We start from the raw sequence: 21,441 nt of genomic DNA, 5'->3' as shown, positions 1-21,441 counted from the left end.
TCATTCCAGTCTGAGTTTACTTTTTCAGTGGTTGCTTCAAAAAACCCAGAGGCATTTAATTCAACTTCACTGCGACACACAAAATCACCTATATATTGTACAGTTCAAGCTCTTCATGCTCAAGTATGATTTATCTAAACTATGTCAGATTATAGAAATAACTCTGCCCGTACGAATTAAAATGAGATTTCCAGTATGCTAGAAGTATTTCCATTATTATTTCAAAATAAATGTATTATCAAGGCACGCTGACAGAATTCAGTATTATCCATTTGTATAAAATCACATACTGTGAAATAAAATATTTCTACTTTTCAAATACATGTAGAATTCTGCCAATTAAATCAGTACTAAAAATTGAAACCTAACACTGCTGAAATGAATGGATTTCCTGTCATTTCATCAATCCAAAAAGTCAACCATTATTTACTTATCTAGTGTTGATAATTATACATAGCTCATTTACAATCAGAAAGAAAAGCATAGCAAGTATTTTTATAAAATTAATAATAAATTAAAGATTGTCAAATAAAAACAAACATGCAAAGCAAACAAATCTTTGAGACCAGACCACTCCTCAATAAAATACTGGAGATTGACCTTGAATCACTTTAATGTCTATGAATTTTTAATATTTCTCTAATTGCTCTCCATTTCCAATGCTTTATGATTAAAGGATGATCACCTCAATAATGACAATGTAAACTACATACTGTAGTCTATGCACGCACTTGATATGAAGGCAGTAATGGAAAAGCTGATACTTGAAACCTCTATTACAATAATGTTAATTTCCAATAGAAAAAAATATTCCCCTAATCTCTACAGTTCATACATCAGAATCATGGAGAACAAATATTGATGTTTATCCATAGCGAGGGCACAGAAAAAACTGAAAACTGTAATTTCACCCACTATTTTAAAGACAAGTAGATCAAAATAGATCAAGAAAATCTTACTCTCCTTGCGGTTGTACTGCATTTATAACAGTTTGAAATAACAACTGGAATTCCCGTGGGTTTTGTGTAAAAGACAGCAAAGCAGATGGAATGAGCAGGTAAGTCCAATTATTAGAAATGGAAGAGACTACCCTGCATTCTCCTTTAATAACTGCGTTGCAATTATCATCTCCTAACATTTGAAGAGCCCAGTCCCTCCCCAGGCTGGCAGAATGTGTGACCCACACTGCTACCCTCTTTCTTCTTTAGCCACTCCTCTTCCCTGTACTCTTGCAAGCTGAGAAAGGAAAAGCTTGTGCAACGCCCAGCTTAGATTTTACAGCACCTGTGCTACCTCATTCCACACACATCCTCCAGTACAGAAATGAATTTTGGAAGCATTATGCTGGCATTGAAGCATGGTTGTTGGTGCTGGCTTCTTGCCAAGCCTAAGAATCCAATAAATTAAGGAATATCCTTCACTACATTCAGAAGAAACATTCCAGCTGCAGTAGACAAACAACCCTATCTATAGATACTAAGGAAATATTTGTCATTAGTTTTTAAAAGAGTTAACTCTCTTCTGCTAAACTTCTAAACCAACCAAGGTGATTTGTTTGACTGGAAAGCAGAGTGGCACGTTACCTCTTAACATCATTTAGTTTAGTAAGTCAGATTTCATTCTAAACAAACAGTGACAGCTATTAATAAACACAATTCTTTTGCATGCACTGAAGTCAGCTGGAGCTTTACAATCTACTCCAGTTTCTTTGTCCTGGGAACCCCCGTGTTGCTCAGCCCTCTCCCTCGGGTGCCCACAGCTGGAGCAGCTCTGTGCCTACTCTGCTCCTACTTGGTTCTGGGATGCACTTCTTTAGAGTGGCTTGCTCTTATGAAGTTGTCCAAGTATGACAAAACAAACAAACAAACAAAAAAAACAGCTGTGTCTTTTTCAGCTCTCTATTCTCTTGCCATCAGTCTTGCCTGGACCATGAGACAACTTCCATTCCAGCCTCTGTGTTGACTTGTTTTCTTAAATGTGTATTCTTGATGCATCAGGCCTGCGTGTGCCCAAGGATGAAGCACTGCACTCCATCTCCTCTCTGATTAACATCCAGGCAAAGCAACCAACCTGTGCCAACAGCTTGGTTGCTTTGCCTGGAAAATGCAACTGCATTTTCCTCTTCAGAGAACTGTAGAGACTGAGATATGATGACGAGCAACCCATTAAAGACAAATACCTTTACCTAGAGTATGGAAGTAAAATAAAGAGTATAGAAGTGTCTTTTGACTTAACACCTTTCTTTACAAACTGAAGTGTCAAAAACAACCTGGTTTACATTATAAGTTCCATTATATTGGCATGAAAACTAGTTGCAGTTAGCTTACTAAAGAGCAAGTTCCCTCTGCACTTCTCATATAATCTGATTTCTCAAAATCCAAACTTCTTATTCTGAATTCCAACACCAATCCATATACAGCCTCAATACAGCCTTTCTTTCTGGAGGCCCTGATTTGCCAGCCACTGGCAACAAATGTGGCAATCAAAGGAAGCACTGCTGGGTGACCATTCTGTTATTGCTCAGCCAAAGCCATCACAGCTTATCTTTTACAGTCAGGGTTTTATGTCTGCAGTTGGCTTCTTTCTCCTTATCCCACTTAAATACTCCAACAAAGCAGCTCAGCAACAAATGTAATAGGGGATCCAGATCCATACACATTGTCACAGCTGTGTCTAATCATTTAACTCCATTAGACAATTTCTAACTCTCTTCAAAGAGCTCTTAGCTCAGAGAATTTAATGCTTCATTTGCTTTTCCCACCTATTACACAATCACCACTAGAACATTCAGCTACTTAAGTTGTTTCTTGTTTTCTTTCTCTAAGTACTTCTATTGACACAGCTCCCTAAATGTCCTTTAGATGAAAGACTACAAACAGGTCATTTGGGCTCTTTACGCTATCTGCTGTGGAAACCAGGTTTACTATTGAATGAAATTAAGTTGTTTTTTTTTTTTTTTCCTTCAGGTACTCAGTGTTCCAGAAAACTCAATAGAAATTTGGACATTCAAAGCATGTCCCAGCTACCCAAAGACTCACAATTTCAGTCACACTCCCCTTTTCTTTGCTATCATTTTCATACCATGGTAGTTACTTTTAGAAGAGACATATTCCAAAAGAGAAAGGCTATGAAGCAATAAGACAGGGAAGAAAGGTGGAATTTAAAGCTTTCATAATATTGTCCATCTAGCCTACAATAAACACTGAATTTTAACTGCTCTGCCAAAGCACAGGGCACACAACATAAATGCATCTGTCCAAAAAAGGTCAAACTGGTAACACTACTAGGCAGATTTACTATCCTACACATGCAGTTTAATTTAAGACTAAGTGATATAATAATCCTTTTTCTAATACTGCCTTAACTGAAGAAAATCCCATATGACTTGGAAGTAGTTTAAAGAAAAAAACAACACAATTTCATAATTTCCTAGTTAACACTACAGAAGGGAAAATGCTTCTCTCTCCTTAACTTGTCCAGCTCTCCTTGGTGCTCTAACTAAAGAAACAAGAATGTCTCAGAGAATTTCCCACAGGACTTCGGTTCTCTCTTCATCAGATGCCCTGCTGCATCCCCCTCTGCTCAGAGCCCACGCTCCTACGAGCCAAAGCAAGGGGCATGTCAAAACTCTGCTTCTTGAGCTTTAGGAGTTACCAGCATCCTGTTATACTGTAAATGGAAACAAGAAGTGCAGAGACCTCACCCTACTTGAGAAACCAGGAGCCAGACACACCAGTACTTCTCACACCTGAAAACACAACAACAGTGCTTCAGAATGTGAAAAGAGGACAAGAGTTGCATTGCTGACCAAAGCTTAGGCCATTTATAGGTGGAAGAAAAATGCTACAGATCACCAGAGCCTTACAGTAACCAGAAGCTGCAGATCTTTCACTGAGACCACTCAACCATGAATCATTTCAGCAAAACAAAGGCATAAAACAGACCCTGTTGTCCCACAAAAGCTTCCCGCTGCTAAATTGGTGTCACGTTGCTTACCTTAGTGCCTAGGGTTACAGCCCACCTCCACCGCAACATTTAAACATACACAGCATGAGACTCAGAGATAAATAATCCTTGCAGTTCGGCACAGTACACTTGTAATGCTAGGTGCTGCGAGACAGTGGGCAACCAACAAGTCCAAACAAATCAGGACTGCTGTAATTGTGTGCTTAGCTTTAATTACCCTCGAGGACACTGTTTGCAACTTGACTCCAGAGGCAAGGCAGCCTACTATTGACATCACCAGATCAAATATAACCTAAAAGACCGACAAGCGGCATTTCAGCAGCTCATTTCCTATTATTGTTCTTAAAACTAAGCTTGGGGATTACAGCTTTAGAAGGCTAGCTGGCTGCTACAGAGCTGTATTTTTTAAATAAATTCTCCTCTTATTATTTTTAAAAAAGATGGTGTCTGCTCCAGTTTTTGAAAAAGTTCATAAAAGGGGACCTTGGAGAGCAGGGTTACAGAGACACTGGAGGGTCATGAGATTCAGAAGATCAGAGCCCTCAAATCCTGACTGCTGTATTAAGGTGCGCTACTCTACTTATTCATCAGTCCTGACTTTGACAATAAGTAAAAAATAGGAAAATTCATAAAACTACAGTATATGGTATCTAGCCTGAGGAGAAATAAAGGTGACAGGTTTATAACTAACAGATTTGGTAGCACAAATCAGTGTCCTTACTGAACATTAATTACTGTAATTAGTAACTGGCATTTGAGTAGGAACATTATTTTGTTTTGAAAGCAGCAGTGCACCAGGCCTGCCTGGGCTGGGTCATAAAGAGTTTCAATGCCATTATGTTTTCCAAGACTGCATGACATGAACTTAGGCAACTCTCCCCTCAGTTACATTCAAATACCCAAAAAATAAAATAGAAAGCTGTATTTAAGAAAATGTTTCTGTAAAATTAATCAGATTGGACCAAAGAAGAAAACTTCTTTGGTGAGAAGGTGGGAGTCAAGGCAAAAACAGCATGAATGCAGATTTATGAAGACTGCCACGCAGCTTTCATCTCTACCCACAACCACACTTGAGCAGACTGGGCAGCCCCACCACCTCTCTGCTCCACTCCCAGCTCCTCCCTTGAGCTGGCACAGGGAGTCCCATTGTTTATAAACAAACCAGCAACAAACCAAGAAAAGAGAAATATACTTTCAGCCAGACCTGTGAGCTGGTCAAACCAAACCTACAGCCATCCAAAGAAAGCAGTGAGATGGGGGTGGACAAAAAGAAAAATGGAAAACCTTGTGAGCACTGATGCCTCTCGTCCATGCCCAGGCTCGACTGAACTGGCCTTCAGTTTCCTGGCAGCATAGCAGACAAATTTCATGCCTGTCACACTGTGTTTCTGGTTCTCTCTCTCAGCATAGCACCCATCTAGTAGGGCAGCGTTATCTCACTTTCAGCTTGTGCTACACAGAAACTCTTTCCTGCAGTCACAGAGCAGTGAGCCCTGCTCATCTGCCCTGTTGGTTATTACTCAGCTCCTGCTCCCCTTTGTATGCTTTGGCATAAACTTATTTGTCTGCTTCTTCAAAGGGAAGGTAATAAATCTGTTCTCGAACTCACATTGTCCCTTCTCTTGTTTTAAAAACACTGTGAAACCACGAGGTCGTTTTCAGTGCCCTGGGACTTCCTAGTGTCTTCACTACAGTAACAGCTCTGACATTTCCATTATTGCAAGTATCCTTATGCAGCATTTGTCAGAACTTTTAAGATCCCAGTTCATCAAAACACTAACTTGTTCTTACATTTCAATCTCACTCTTTCACTGCTTACTGTAAGATGGTGGTCACATTAACAGAATCACTCTTTTTAACACCACCAATGCGAAAACACCACACAATCCCACCTTCTTTGCTTCCTCTGGCATTTACAGAATAACAATCCACCCTTCTCCTGGTTATTCTGCAAGTATTGCAGGTGCATTTACAGAAAGCTTACTTAAAGTTTGATGCTTTTGTCTCATTTCTTCCTTTTTCTTTATTTTGTCCTTTACATTCACATTACTTTTCTTCTTTCATCCTCTATAACTCAAACTACTTCCCCTTTGCTATCTCCACATACAGTCCTTGTGCTTCACAGCAGAAAGAGCTTACATTTAGTCCTGCTTTCCCTGCTATGCTTCCTGATGGTTTGTACTGGCTCTTATATTAAGGAGTCTTTAAAAGAACTTCCAAACTCTTTCAGTAAGCATGATAAAAGCTGCATGATTTAGCACAAGAAGTCAGGAAAGATGACTATTCTGTTCCTATGCCTATAAAGAATATAACCCCATCTCATTTCTATAACAGCTTTTCACTATCTTAAAGAGTAATATCTCACTCTGACTTTAAAAGCTATAATCCTTAATTTTTTGTTTCCTCAGTTCTCATGAACTAGGCAGATGTAGCAGCATACAAACTTCAGCTTACCTCCAGGGAAAGGTAGAAGTATTTCTCTCACCCTAACCCTTGGCTATGTAGTAAAGTAAATATCAAGCCTATAATTCTGAGAAGGTTGGAGTAATGCACTCTTTACATTCTTTCTCCTCCATCCTGAACTACTTCTGTTTTAAGAATGTGACTATGTTCCCAATCACTGAGCTTTAAATTGATGTGTAAACCTTTTTTCTCAATTCTCTCGACTGCCATGCAGTTTTACCCTCACTTCATACTTATTTGTTGGTTAGCCTGAAATAACAGAAGACTTGCATACTGAAGGCAATACACATTAGATACCGAGAAACCCTGAAAATCATACCTCTGTGCTTTTCCCTTTTAATTGCTTGTATTTGCTATTATGGGGAAAAAACAAACAAACAAAAAAAAAAAAAACAAAAAAAACAGGGGAAACAAAATTGCTGTAAATACTTATAGGCCTGAAGGTACAATGTGCAATGCACAGAACTCCAGCAAATGGTCCAAGCTTGCATCTGTCACCCTGGTGTGAATCCATTATCGTTCCTTTTAAGTGCATAACCTCTCTGGGATTAGCAGCAGTACAAGTGTGAGGTCTGGCCGATTAACATCGCCAGGAGGAGCACTGTGGAGACACAACAGCTGCTAGGTCAGATGCTACAGAGTTTCATAGTGCAAAGGAATAATAAAAGGAGTGACCAGGGTATTTGTTATCAGACTGATACTAAGTTAACAAAACCTTCTACGTGTTTTTCATTGACTAGTGTTCTTCCTAAGTTGCTACAGAGAAGCCCAGTAGATACGTGGAACAGCAAAAGGAAAGAGGCAAACGATTATCACACCACACAGATCGCAGTATCTGCTGCGAGGGGGCCAGAATAGCCAACAGTATGGGGAAAGGATCACAGCCCACCCTCCTATCACCACACATACTGCACGACACACTGCACGACTTCATCTCAGGCAAATGTCCTGAATCACATCATCTCACACATAATTGTCCCAGCAGCGTGCTGAATTGAGCGAGAGAAGTTTGCAAAGGTAGGGATGAAAGACTGGTTCTTAAGCAAAGGTCCAGGTTCAAACGTCCCTGTGGATACAGCAGTCATGGCTTCACAGTTGTCTGCATTCCACAATCGGTTTAAAATACGCTGTGCATTTCTGCAGCAGAACAGCCCTTCAGAGCGAAGCCATGCTGCAGAATACACTCCATCAGCAGAAACCAATCCAAGAGGCTAATCCAGGAGCTAGGGATGATTAAGAAGTAGGCTCTGAACAAGAGTTTTTAGAAGTACTCACTGGAGATCAATCACCTATGAGAACAAACCCATACTTTCAGCATGGGCACTCTCAACAGTTAGCATAAACAACTTTCCTCCACCTCCACCGGTGGTATGTATACCCCTGGAGTTTATGTTGTTCTCCAGAATTTTCAAAGCCATTCTCTGGATGGTTTTGATATTCAAGTTTGAGTGAAAATTGTCTTTACCTGTAGTATATGCCTTCCAGCACAGGAGAAAATCAAGGAAATGAATTTGTTATTATCTGTTTCTGTGTGCTCTAATTAGAAAGATCATGATAGCTTAAGTAGCTTTGTAACCCAATAGAAAGCACAGCAATGATAGCAGATCAGCAAGGTCCTAGGCTGCAAGTAAAGATTTGCTCAAATACAACAGGCACAGAAATAAAGGAAAGGAGCAGCTTACCTTCAGAAGGATGCGGGTGGACAGGAATCTCCAGCAAGATACCTTTGCCTCCACTGCCAACACTTAAATGAGGTCTGGGAAGGGGTGGAACCTGGCTCCACTCCTTCCAGTCACTCAGGTACATTGCATACACCTGAGCTCCCTTGGGTTGGCCCTGCCTTCCCACCAGGTGCTCACTCACTGGTTCAAGCCCTGACTTAGCATTTCCACTGCAAGCTTCAAAAATAAAAACAAGAAAAAATCCTTAAGTATTTAAGAAATTGTAGTCAGAGTGGGGAAGGGAACAGAAAAGAACAAATCTATTTTTCAGTAACAGAATGTTCACAATACAGAGAAGTATTCTACACCTACCCCCCAAAGAAGCAGCAGGTATTAATTCTTTTGTTGTTGCTTTGCTTTGTTTTAACTGAGAGACTACTTAACTACAGGTTTTGCAAAGACAATTTCTATCTTACGCAGAAATGCCTACTTCTACAGCACTTTTTCCCAGTACATGAATTTCAAACACGTTCTATTAAACACTTCAGAAAGTTGCACAAGACAAAAATGAGTCATGCAAGGTGAAATTTAATCCTCAGATGTCTTTTCTATTACTGAAAACAGAAATGTATGTAGCATATTTTAAAGCCCTTATGGAGCGTACATTTGAATAGAAGTCAGTGACCAATAACTGAATCAAAAACAAACAAAAACTTTTGTCTTTAGACAGCACTGCTGCCAGAATAGAAAGAAAAAAAATTCCTCTCCCCCCCCGATTGAATAGAATTGATCGCAACAATGAAGAAAGATCAACATTCTACAACAAAAATGAGGAAATATATCTCATGATCCATTCTAAATTCATTTCCAATATTAACTGAGAAGTGCTTATCTTATGGGGTGGGATCCCACTCGTAGCACTGTGTTTAAATCTTGGCATCCATGACAAAGAAAAGGAAGAATGAACCTAAGCTGGGAATATGAAGAAATCACAAGAGCAGCTGGATTCCAGCATGGTCAGAAGAGAAAAACTTCAACTAGTTTTGTGACTGTAAATCTCCATGCCTACAACAGGGGTTTGGATAAGATGAACTTTGTATTTCTATTAATGTATGTGCATATTCAAATGTAACAATAGAGGAAATCTGTAAATCAATTTAAAACCAACTGCTCTTCACGTGGTAGGACAGATTATAGATCGATGAATCAATTCAGCACGCAGCAGTGCAGAACACAAATAAGACAAGCAAAAACTGTAGAAAATAAAAATATCCTGGCCATTGAAAAGTTTTTATAATGATAACTTTGAGAATTAAGAAAAAATTACATATAGTAGAAACAATTGTATATGTTTCCAAATAATACTTGAGTTGCAAGACTGAAGGACTGACCTGTTAGAGTGGCAATGAAAGATAAGGAGGAAAAAGCCCAACTTCCTCCTCTGCACAAAACCACTATGCATGAAGTGTCATGACCTGGCAACAGCTTAAGGGACAAAGCTCAAAGTACCAAATGCACCTTCTATGAAGGAAAGAATTATCACTCACTTGATGACGATGCTTATTATGTTAAGTAGCAGGCACCTCTTCACTTGAAAAGGATTTATGAATTGAAGTGACTGATATAAGAAGCAAGCTCCGGAAAGTCCAGCAAATACAAACAGTGAGATAGTAACAATACACAACTGAGATAGGCAAGGGGCAATGCAGGCTATTTGAGAGACTAGCAGAGTTGTGAAAGTTCGGAGATTAGAGTGAATTGAAGGAAAAGGACATGATTGGAGAAGTAACCAATCAAACCCACCAGGTTTGAACATCAGGGAAAGTTTCTCAACCCCAACGTTATTCTGAGTCATACTTAGTGCTCACAGTGGCACTCTTTTTGAGCTGAAGCAGACTGTGGAAATAACCTCCCCAGAGAACCTGAGAATATCAACAGCACACAAGACAGTATCCAGACTGAATAAAACAGTGTTGTGTGTACAGCAGAAGCAATGCCTTATGGATGAGAAGAGGCTTAGATGACCAGCAATGTGCACTATGATTGCAGCCATTAAAGACAAGTTGCAAAGTTATTTACAGCTAGTGTCATATACTTTTTTTTTCTTTTAATGAAATAACAACATCATCTTGCTTGATTTTAAGGGGGTTGTTCTTTCAGATTTATCACAATTTCTAAATGAGAGATCAACACAAAGAAATTTAGCAGAAGCAAACTAAAGCACAAACATATGCTATAAGCATGAAGGATTCCCCAGGTGCAGTGGATTTTATCCTGATCAGCCCACAGCAAAAAAAAAGTGGGTCCTTTCCGCTGAAACAAGATGGCCAAAAGCTTGGGAAAATATGAAAGCATGTAGAAATATTTCTTTTTTCTTTTCATAGAGAAAAAGTTTTCAGTTCAGTGGGAAATAGGAGCACTTATTTCTGCCTGAAATTTTCATGTTTGTTTTTCTGTGGTATTTGCATTTTCCTGCAGTTTACATGCAGAGAAAAATATAAACACGGAACGAGAATCACTCTAGGAGTTATGTACCAACTCCTGCAGACAATTAAAGCAGAAAAGCTTTCCATATTTACTTTTCTGCCTGATCTTGTTGTTGACAACTGAACGTTTTAATAGCGCTCAATAGAGCCATTGCAAATTCTGGGAAAAGAAGGTTGCTAAGATTCCCTCTCATACTGAAGGTGGAATTTTCCACTTTGTATAAATACTATTTTTGTCAAGGCGATTTGTATAGTGTCCTGCTACCGCTGTACATGAAATGGAAAGTTCCGCAAAGTCATGGAACTGGGAACTTTTGTTCATGGGACATTTATTTTCATATCAAGAATCAGCAAGCACCATAGTCAAGAGCAGGACTTCTTATCTGAGCAGTAAATAAAAAAATCACAAGTTTATTCCCAAACATAAGTTCTGTCTCATTTCAAATTTTAATTTTCCACAAAGCACTTCTATCAAAGTTCATGATAACACACCATGAGCACAGCTGCTAGCTGTCATACCCCTGACATCCACCGTAACAATCTGCTTCCATGCAAAATGCTAAGAGCTACACCAGTGAGAGCCGAGCTTTCATTTAGGAATATTAGGATGCGTGTTAGTTGCAACAAAGGGAGATACCTGTCAAAGAATTTATATTATTTTTTCCAGAGTAACTAACAGCTTTCAGCTATTACCTCTAAATATGTCAAAGCATTTTGATTAAAACCCCATCATCACCAAATAGAACTAGACATAACCTCAAGAGTTCATCCAATCTAAATACATAAAATGAAACCTTCTGATAATCTGTAAGGATTCTACTTTAAATATATGGCATCAGTCAAGTTGTGCACCACTACAAGAAGCACTCAGAACACAGGGAAAATAAGTGAAGTTAAGTCAAAAGCTGGCAGGAGAAAAGAGTCTTCTAGAGGCTCTATAGGATTTAGTGCATTTTCTTTGCATGTGCAAAGTAGTGCGTGTAGCTCAAAAATAAAAGAACAAAAAGTAAAAAAATAAAATAAATCAGATATTTGAAACAGATCATAGTGAACTGTAAAGAGGTATCCATTATAAACAACAAAATTCCATAATCTGTCTCTACTTCGAAAGAAGGGTCAGCAAGATTACATATTCTTGCTATTTACTCTGCAAATGTTATACTGGGACAAGTATCAAGATCTCACTTACAGCCTGAAACTTCAATTACAAGATAGTAAACACAGGAAAATAATAAGATTGATTATATTTATTAACTATACAGATTAATCAATAGAATTACAAATACTGTTTTGGCATTTCAAAGTTCACCCTTCAATAGCAACTAGATATTGAGAGATCTGCTCTGACACTGGTGAAAGCAATACAGACATGGTCTTTCACTGAAAGTCTGGAAACCCTCTTCTTAAAGTTTTGCTCACACTAAAAAAGTATAAACAAATATTTGACTTGCAAAAAAAAAAAAAAAGTCCATTGGTGATACATCACAGGAAATCATTTGCTACCTTCGGTTTCAGAAAACAACTGGATTTAGGGAAAAGAACAGCTTTGTTTATAGGCTGAGCAAATTTGTTAGGGATTCAGATTTAACACAGAACATGTCAGAAGGGAAATGCTCCCTTGAAGATTCAAACAAAGAGGATAGGACTGCAGTGGGATGTAAAATGTCACTGTGAGACCAGGCACAGCACTGAGCCTGAAGTGATAGTGATTTAAAGCAGGTGCTGCTCGGCTTGGGGCCAGCCTGCAGCCAGCCAGTGGCCCTCAGTTGCTCCAGGCACACACACGACAGATGTGCAGGCATTCTTGGCACTATTACATATCTGGTTGTCTTGTTCAAGAAACGAAACAGGTACAGAGAAGCTGCTACTACTTCGGTTATTCTCTCTCTACAAATGGAGACTGCCAATCTCAAGTGCAGCTGTTTTCCCATCTCTCATAAAAATAAAATTAACTTTATTAAGCGTCCTGGCAAAAACAGTCTCATACTTCCATCAGCTCATCTCAATTAATCTCATCAAAAGCAGCAGAGCAGGTTTGCCTCCATTCATTTCAGTCTCATTTGGATTCCCCCCACTCTGTCTCCTCTCTCTTACTGCTCTCAGACAGCTGAACACACCTGCCAGAGGAATGAGTGGGTGGCAGCTCTTTACCCCGATGTCCAACCCCCAAAGGCTAAAACAAAAATGACAAATCTTACCACTTCTGAATTTCCTTGCAATGCCCTTCAGCTGACAGTCATGGACTATGTGGCTTAGCGTTACACTTTAATAAGAGTTTTAAGAAAGTCTAACATGACTGGTAACTTTAAAATACCTGTTATTTCATTTGAGTTACATACATGCTTTTGGTTTACTCACAGACTTTCAAAATAAAAAGCTGCTCAGAAAGCTTTTTCAACTGAGACAAATGAAAACAAATAAGGAAACTGAGCTGCTTGTTGAGCAGAAGATGAGACACTGACAGCCCTGAAATTTTTCTTTTATGAACATTCCATCTCAACACACCACAAAACAGCAATAACAACAACAAAAACCCCCACACCAACAGGAAAGAAAACAAGCAAGAAACATTTTCCCTCATGAGGCAAGGATAGGGTGAGAGCTGGATGTGTTTCTTACTGCAAACAAGCAAAATTACTTAAATAAAATGAATTTTAAAATATATTAATGTTGCCTACACTAGGAAGGGGAAAGATGTAACAGGCATCATGCGCAATTGAGGACTACATCGATACCTGCCCAGTTCTCTGCCGTCTAAAACAGATGGTATTTCACAGTGCCACTGACTGAAGCTGTTCTGTTTATCCATGTGCAGAGAGGATTTGTTGATGCCATCATGTCAGGCTCCAAGAAACACCCAGTTGCAGTCTCCACCTTCCACCTTTCCCGTAGAGCAGAAAAGCCTACTTTGATAACAGTTCAAACAATCAGGAAACCCTACATTCAAGAACTGAGGTGACACCTTCACAAAATGCAGAGCGCTAACATGATACACTAACCTGGAGAAAGCAGAATTCAGATCCAGAAGGTATTTTGGTATGTGCTATATTGACAGCATTCATATATGTTAAAGGGCAGAATTTTCACAGTACAACCCACCACTAATACTTCAAAGAGACTTGTCAAGTACTGGACACAAACTACTTAAAAGGATATAGTTTCCTTTTCATTATTTTTGTCTGTCACAACATTTGTTTAAGAACAGATTTGCTCATTCATTACCTCTCAACTACATAGAAATTAATTCCAGTTCTCCCAGCTCTAACATCAAGCACCTTTTCTTACAATCATTCCCCTCTCAGCTGGTTTCCAGCACTAGTTGCAATCTGATTTTCTCATGGTTTTTTCTCCAGGAATGATTTTCACTTCTATGTATCAGTAAAATACCCAAGCTTCTGAAATTGCGGGGTTAAGATCAAAAACTGATAATCATTTCTCTTTGTCACATTTTATTTTATTTGTAAGAAAAGCATTGGCCTTTTTTTCCTACATGCTTCCTTTTTCAGATCAGCACTGAAGCCAGATGAGAACAATAACCTTTAACTTCTGCCTTCTTTAGGAGCCTTACTCTTTATTCCAGCAACAAACTGAGCAGAAACCTTGAGCTTTCATCTCAAGGTGGCACACACTGTGTATACAATGAGCACGCAACTCATGCCATTACAAAAGGTAAACCCCAGTTTCCTGTTTAACTTTGAAACAATACCTTACGCATAGTGTATAAAATCTGCCAGTTGCATCAACCTTACTTTGTGGTACACTTTAAAATGTCACATGCAATACTTCTGCCATAGGTGGCATATCTATTACTGCTGCTGCATGTGACCCCACACTGGCATCCATTTTGTTGCTATCAACAATCACTTGAGCATTACAGATTTTTTGGCTGACAACATCACCTATTGCTTTGTTGTTACTTTTAAAGTTGCCATGGTGACAAAAGAACAATGGAATAGCAATAGAAATGCTTATTCTTTATGAATAAGATACTACTTGCCAACATGGAGTCTCAGGGTTTGATGGAAGCTATATAATAAACAGTAACTTTTGAACAAAAGCCTTGCTTTAAAAAAAAAAAAAGAGAGAAAGAAACAAAAAAGAGAGCTGTGTTTCGTCCTATCCACCCCAATCCTACTGACAATGAACCAATGTAGAGGAGATTACATCCTTGCTGTGGCACAAGGCATCAGCACAGGAGAACTTGCCTCCTGCACAGTATCCTCAAGAGTAAGACAGTCACTGTACAGAGAAGCTTACCTTACTTTCTCTCCAGTTTCCTCTGTGCTGCAAGTCTCAATCTCAAAATGGGAAGGAGTAAGAAAGTTCCACATTTCATCTTGTCACAAACTCAAGTAAATTGCTGCTCCATCCACAGAGACACAACACAAGCTACAAAAAAAACCCGAATCAAGGATCCTCTTCGAATTAATTCCCCTAGCCACACAGTTCTGCTTTTTGTCTAGCACATCCCTTTCGACACAGAGCATGTCTAGAAGCTCAGACAAACAGCTGAGTCCTGCTGCTCTCTGCCCATAATCTCCAAACGCACATAACTGCACAACTGATGGGAACTGTGCATGCCCAGCCATTGGATACTTGGCTCCTTTCAGATTCCTGTCCTACACATCCAATTCCTCCCACTCCCTGCAGCTCCTGAGCAGACTGAGTACAAGGGATCAAAATGAGTACCACCTGAAGCCTCTTTGACCTAAAATCCTGTTGCTAGTCAGAGAATGTTTTATAGATCTTATAAGCAGAATAATATTGCTGGTTTGGTACAGCAGACCAGCGACAATCAGTAGCCAACACATGCAGCTGTCAGGGACAGCTGAATGAATATTTTCCTATACAAGAACTTTCCCTCCCACCCGCCTGACAGCCAGTACTTGGCAACGTGACCCCTTTCCTGACATCCCAAAGGCAGCAGGAACACAAACCCTGCTCCCAGCGACTGCAGCCTGATCCTTTCCCAGCAACAGGAACAGCACTGGCTCCTTGGATCTTCTGCCTAATGAAGTCTGAGGACTGACTTGCCCCTTCCCATGATGTGCAAAGATAGCAGTCAGAAGGAAGTATTTTAGAAAGAGAGTAGGTGGTAGGAGATAATGAGGAGAAAGACTGGGAAAAAGACATTTCTTTCTCTTTCTTCACCAGATATCCTCAATAAAAGACACCTGCATACACTTTTCTGTAATTGTGCCATCTCTGTCCTCTGTGTCTTGTTCCCTACAGCCCTGACACCCACTCCTTGCTCCCCTAACTTTCAGAGCCTCCTGCAAATCCGCAGCTTTCACCAGCCCTTCTCCTGTGCCAGGACATATACTGCTGACACCAGAAAGAACACTTCAAACTGGGGATTATCATCCTTTATTTGCGTCGGACAAAATCTGCTTTCGCTAAGAAGCCTTGAGTTGACTTTGGAGCTCAGAGAATTTAATGTTAATATATGAAAGAACATGCAGGCTCTGACAGCAGAGGCTTGTTTCTCTAGCTTGGGAGTTTCCAGCTGAGTTAGAACCTTCTATTGACACACCAAATTAGAAACATTGATCCTAGTTTTACAAAGTCTCTGATCTACAGCAAAGATGTTTAAAGTGGAAATAAAATTCTGAAGTAACATTACTTTTTAGTTCTTCAGAGCTAATACTTTTCTATTACTTGAGGGAGAAGAGGAGAGACAACCGGGAAATAAATTGTTATTACAGTTGTTTAACTTCATCTCAGACACCTGTCTGCAATCCTAAGATCTAAGGGACACAATGCAAATGAACACAACAACAAAGAAAAATGAAAACACAAGTGACTTCATCAAAAAGATGGTGAGACTAAACCTTCCACATGCTGCTGACCCATTTTTAAGAGTTTCATTGCTCCAACCTTGGTTTTGCCTAAGCAAGTCCTGTTCCAGCTAGAGAGAGGTTGCACAAGTCATCTTGGCAGATACTGGGCAAGAAAGAAATGACCTTCATAACAGTTTGTTTAGAGGCATCACCAACTCAAACCCGGCATGTGTTATCCCAACTGGGAGAGCACCCAGAGGGGTTTGCAGAGGCCCAGGACTTGGGCATCACCCCCCAGCGCTGCAGCAGCTGCTGGATCCTAAGGAGCCAAAGCCAACATGATGGCTTAAGGTTCCAGGCAGAAAAATAAGAGTCCAGTACATTGCTCCTGACAAGTTGCCAAGCCCAGCTTCACATTTCTTAGGTTAGTGATGGACGTAGAGGATAAATTCACCAACAAAATGATGTAGTTTCTGGTCCTTGTACACCGTAATCCAAGCTTGAATGGAAGGAAAAGTTCACTCACTAGGAAACAAGGTAAAATTCAAAAATGAGAAAAGAAAAAAAGACAACTTTCTCAGACAAAGTGTGAGTTTTGCTTTCACATCAGGAATGACAAATAAATTTGAAAAAAAAAAAACAACCCAGAAAGTTAGTGTCCTGAGATAAATTATAGACAGCTGTCTTTAAGCAGAAGAGTTTGTCTAAGATTTCATCTCCTATATTCCTTTATTAAATATATTTACAAAGGCAGCCAATAACTGGGCTAACCTGGGGTGTGGAAGAAGGGTACTCAGACTACTCAAGTGCAGAGAAAGAAAAGCATTTATAACAACACAGGTGGAGTTCAGAAGTATAAAGTATCAGAAAGGATTCAAACAAGTCCAGAAAATGAAGAACGATTGAGAAAATGACAAATACACACAAAGATAATTGAGAAATTTCCAGCAGTAAAGACAAAAAGGACAGATCTCACCTATATCTTGCTGAGTTAGTACTTCCTCGCTGTGTCTTATTCAATGAAATGAATTCCTCCATGGTGTGAGGGTACATGGACCTGGGAAGCCTTTCCCTTGTGGGATCTGGCAGCAAGGAGCCACACTGCTGCTCAGAGCCACGGGCTTGTGAAGAGTTTGGTACAGCTGTTAGAGCATCCATGCAATGGCCTTGCAACAGCACACATTAAGAAACTCTGCTGCCCTTGCAGTAAGTCCATTTCCCATTCTTTTATTTCTCATGGTGGTGACAAGCACTCCAGACGCAATTTATTAGGACTTTGTGTATTTTCTCAGAGGTCAGCATCAAGCAGTGGATTAATGTTCCTGGTTTCTTAGGGTATGACAGTATCAAAAGGGTTTTTAAAATTCTTACGAAAGGTCTTAAAATTCTCCCTGGATTTGTATATGTAATTGGCAGTATTATATAATTTTAAAGTACTGGATGACTCACAATTGGATATACAATACTGACTTTATAACAACTTTTTTATGCTTCTTAATATTTCTTACACTTCTATTGCTCTAAGGCTTAGGATTTCAATCCCTGATGTTTGGATTTAAAAGTAGGAATTCCTCTCTTTCATGTAGAAGTCTTTCCTTTGTTTAATTTCAAAAAGCAAAGACAGTCCTAAGATCATTTTTGTTAGAGTTGCATAACTACCTCTCAAAGCACTCCTCAAATAGCTGTAACACAAGGATTTTCCAAATCTTACAACTAGCCCTCCAACTAAGAGGTAAAATAAATCCCTATGCTTACAGACTCAGCATGTTAAATGTGGATGAATAATTTCTAAGTAGACCAAGTATTAGAAAGTTTTTTTTTGTTTGCGCTATGGATAGTTTTTATTTTATTTTATTTTTAATAATGTAATTAGCAAACTCTCCCATCCCCCAAAATCTGTTTGCTCCTTTTAACTCAAAGAACTACTTAGACTGCATAACATGCCTTTGAAATATTAGGGCTATTACTACACTGTAGTGATTCTAAAGAAGCAAGTCTTCATTTTTAATTTAATTGGATTCTCGGATATGAAAAAAAACCAAACCTGCTAGCCTGTTATTTTTGTTTGCTTGCTCGTTTCACTATTATTAAGTCGTAATAGGATCCTAGACCTTTCATTATCTCATACCATGTATCAACGTTCAAACTTGAACAGGAATTCAAAAAGAAAAATGATACTGTTATTAATGTCCCACCAGCAGAAAGCTAAAAGAGGAAGCTGACACCCCTTTACAGCTGCTCCAAGCAAGCATTTGGCTTAAAGAACTTTCATGTAATCTAAGAAGTATTCAAAGCACCATATATGCACAGAATATGCCACTAAAAGTATTTGCAAGGTTATAGTATACAAAAAAACCATGAATAACCAAGTGGCAGAGCACCATGTTCCATGTTTATGAGCCCAGCAACTGGGGCAGAAACCACCATCTAACTCAACCACAGGGAAAGCAGCATTCAAGAGGTATTTACGAGTTTCCTAAATATTCTAAAATGTCTAAAATCTCAGACAATTTTGAAATGCAGAATTTTATTTATGTTAGTGTGACCTCTAGTCACAACAACAGAGCACTGTTTCTACTGCTATTTCTAGGACTGATTTAGAAGAAAATTAGTGTATGTAGTGTAGTGTACTGCAGCACAAATGTTTGAAGAAGTTATGTAGGCAAAGAGCTTCCCTTAGTTTGCTACTCTGGGCCATAATTATGAGTGATGAGATGGAAGAAAGAAATGAATGGTATTCCTAAGGATGAATTTTGGGAAAACCAGCAGGACAACCTGACCAATAAAGCAAAAGGAGAAAGGTAGGAAAGGCAAGCTTAGTGCTTCCACAGAAGATGGTGAGTGAAAACTGTTTTCAGGTGTTTTGAGACCAGTTTCATTTGTGTTTCAGCATTATGTCTAGTATTAAGCTATCAAATGTATTTTTAATGTGATAGTAACCGTAATTTTAAAACTTAAAGAGCATAGAGCCATGAAGTGACCTTGTAGTCTTTAAAACTGCCAAATTTAAAGTATATAATTTACTATAGATTGCATTCAGTCAAATCTGATCAATTTCTTTCTACAGCTAGAGTTGTACTTAATCAGAAAGCACTCATCACTCCTGGTGGCCTCCTTTGCACTCAAGCTACAGAAACAAACAGAAGGTGACCTCCCTTATAAATTTTACTTTTTTTTTTTCTATTTTTCATTTAAATCAGACAAAAATCATATCTTGTGGATTTCTGAGCCCACTTCTATTCTCACAAATGTTCGTGTCCATGAGATTTTTCACTAGTGTCACAGGATTTCCTCCAGTGAAACAAACAAACCAAACAGCAAAAACCTGAATGCACCACTCAGAAGATCGTTCCAGCTGAAGCCAACGTCCCACACCAGATCAATCAGAACATGTACAGGCACCTGATATACCATGAGGAAGCTGATCAGCCTTCTGTTCTAAAGCATGTCAGAAATGCAATACATAACTTCAGAGATCAACTCTTCATTCCACTGTAGCAAGTGGCAGAATTTCCAGCAAAACCAGAATTAGGAACTAACAGTTTAATGGTAATGAATTATATTGCATAAACATCTTGTAGAACTCGGTGGCTTAACTCTGTAGCCTGTCACATAGTTTAAACTATAAAGACACTGGTAGAAAGAGAGGGACACTGCGCTCTTCATCTCCAAATATTTCCTGTATCTTTTACTGTTTGAACAGCTACTGTGTCAGTGACATCAAAGTCCCACAGACATAGAAATTACTTTTCTTCAGTAAAACCATAAGATTGAATCTCTAGCCTTATTCTTCCATCTTTTTAAAAGCTTTGAACACTTTGAATTAGTCTCCTTTTATGTCTGTAGTGTCCTTAGTTCCCTATAGCTCTAAGCATGCCTGGAACCAAGTCTCTCTTTGCACCTTCAGTGGTATCCCTACTCTGCTCTTGACTGTTTTATCCCATATTTTTCCTTTAGTTCTAGAATTCTAAAACTACTTGAGAAAAGATAGTCTGGCTCTTGGATTAAAGTAAATGAAGCTTCTTTGTTTTGCAAGAACATGGGAAGGGAGACAATATAAACTTTATCTCTGGACATTTTCTTTCATAACAAATTCATGAATTATTATGAGGTTGTTGTTGTTTGTTTTATTTCTTTTGGACTCACAGCCTTCTTTTTGTACGTGATTAAATCTTTATAGTTCTTATGTTAATGTCTTATAGCTAAATTAACATTCGTCCATTAAAAGGGACAAAGTAATCTTTGTCATCGGCCCCAGTTTTTCTATGATTTACTCATACATGCAGCACTTTGGCTCTGCATCAAGACATAACTCACACAGACAGGATGGCTGCTTTGCTACAAACTGTCATGTCAGGAGGCTGGCAGTCACCTTTCAAAGAACTTTTCAGAGCTATTTTTAGACCTATTACTGACATCTCTACCCAAGTTTCAGCTGTGCCAACACAACATGATGACAAACATTAATATATGGTAACTCAAGTCACTAAAGAACAGCTGTTGATATCAACAAACTGATAGTCTTCTATACAATATTCATGATATGTTTGAAAATGGCCACAAATTTACCATGTATAGTTTAGAACTTAATTATAATACCTGTTAAATATTACTATAGGATTCCATGTAAGCAACCAATCTGATTACTATGACAAGTATAAAATGAATTTGGTCAGTAAGAAAAGCGGAGTAGAAAAAATACCTTGAAAAGTAAACCTATACCATTATTGTATTGACAGAGTGTTTTTGTTGTTGTTGTTGTTGCTTATTTTTAACATGAAAAAGTTAAATGTAGAGGCTCAGGGCTTAATATTAGGTCACTACACATTTGTGTCTATTTTGTGGAGGCCTTACAGTGACTTTCCAGTACCCAAAGGGAGTTTACAAGAGGGAATCTGTCAGGGATAATAGTAACAGGACAGGGGGTAATGGCTTTAAACTAAAAGAGAGGAGATTTAGGTTAGAAAGAAATTTTTCACTCAGAAGGTGATGAGGCACAGTCACAGTTGCCCAGAGAAGCTGTGGGTGCCCCATCTCCAGAGGCCAGGTTGGATGGGCCCTGATCTGGTGGTTGGCAGCCCTCCC

The 21,441-nt window shown here is 39.0% G+C and overlaps 1 protein-coding gene across 15 annotated transcripts in view; it reads right to left on the bottom strand.

Annotated features, from left to right (window-relative positions):
* ZNF385B (zinc finger protein 385B) overlaps positions 1 to 21,441 on the bottom strand; it is a 152,049-nt gene that overhangs the window by 55,443 nt on the left and 75,165 nt on the right. The window contains exon 1 of one of the 15 annotated variants that reach the window (XM_015289560.4): positions 8,112 to 8,154. The exons of the other annotated variants lie outside the window; for them this stretch is intronic. The gene's annotated coding sequence lies outside the window, so the exon portion shown is untranslated. Of the gene's footprint in view, positions 1 to 8,111; positions 8,155 to 21,441 lie in introns of those variants that run through there. 15 annotated transcript variants of the gene reach the window in all.

This window comes from Gallus gallus, chromosome 7, assembly GCF_016699485.2.
Source record: "Gallus gallus isolate bGalGal1 chromosome 7, bGalGal1.mat.broiler.GRCg7b, whole genome shotgun sequence".
NCBI lineage: Eukaryota > Metazoa > Chordata > Aves > Galliformes > Phasianidae > Gallus > Gallus gallus.
The sequence above is the reverse complement of the archived record's forward strand: the minus strand, read 5'-3'. Positions and strand labels throughout refer to the sequence as shown.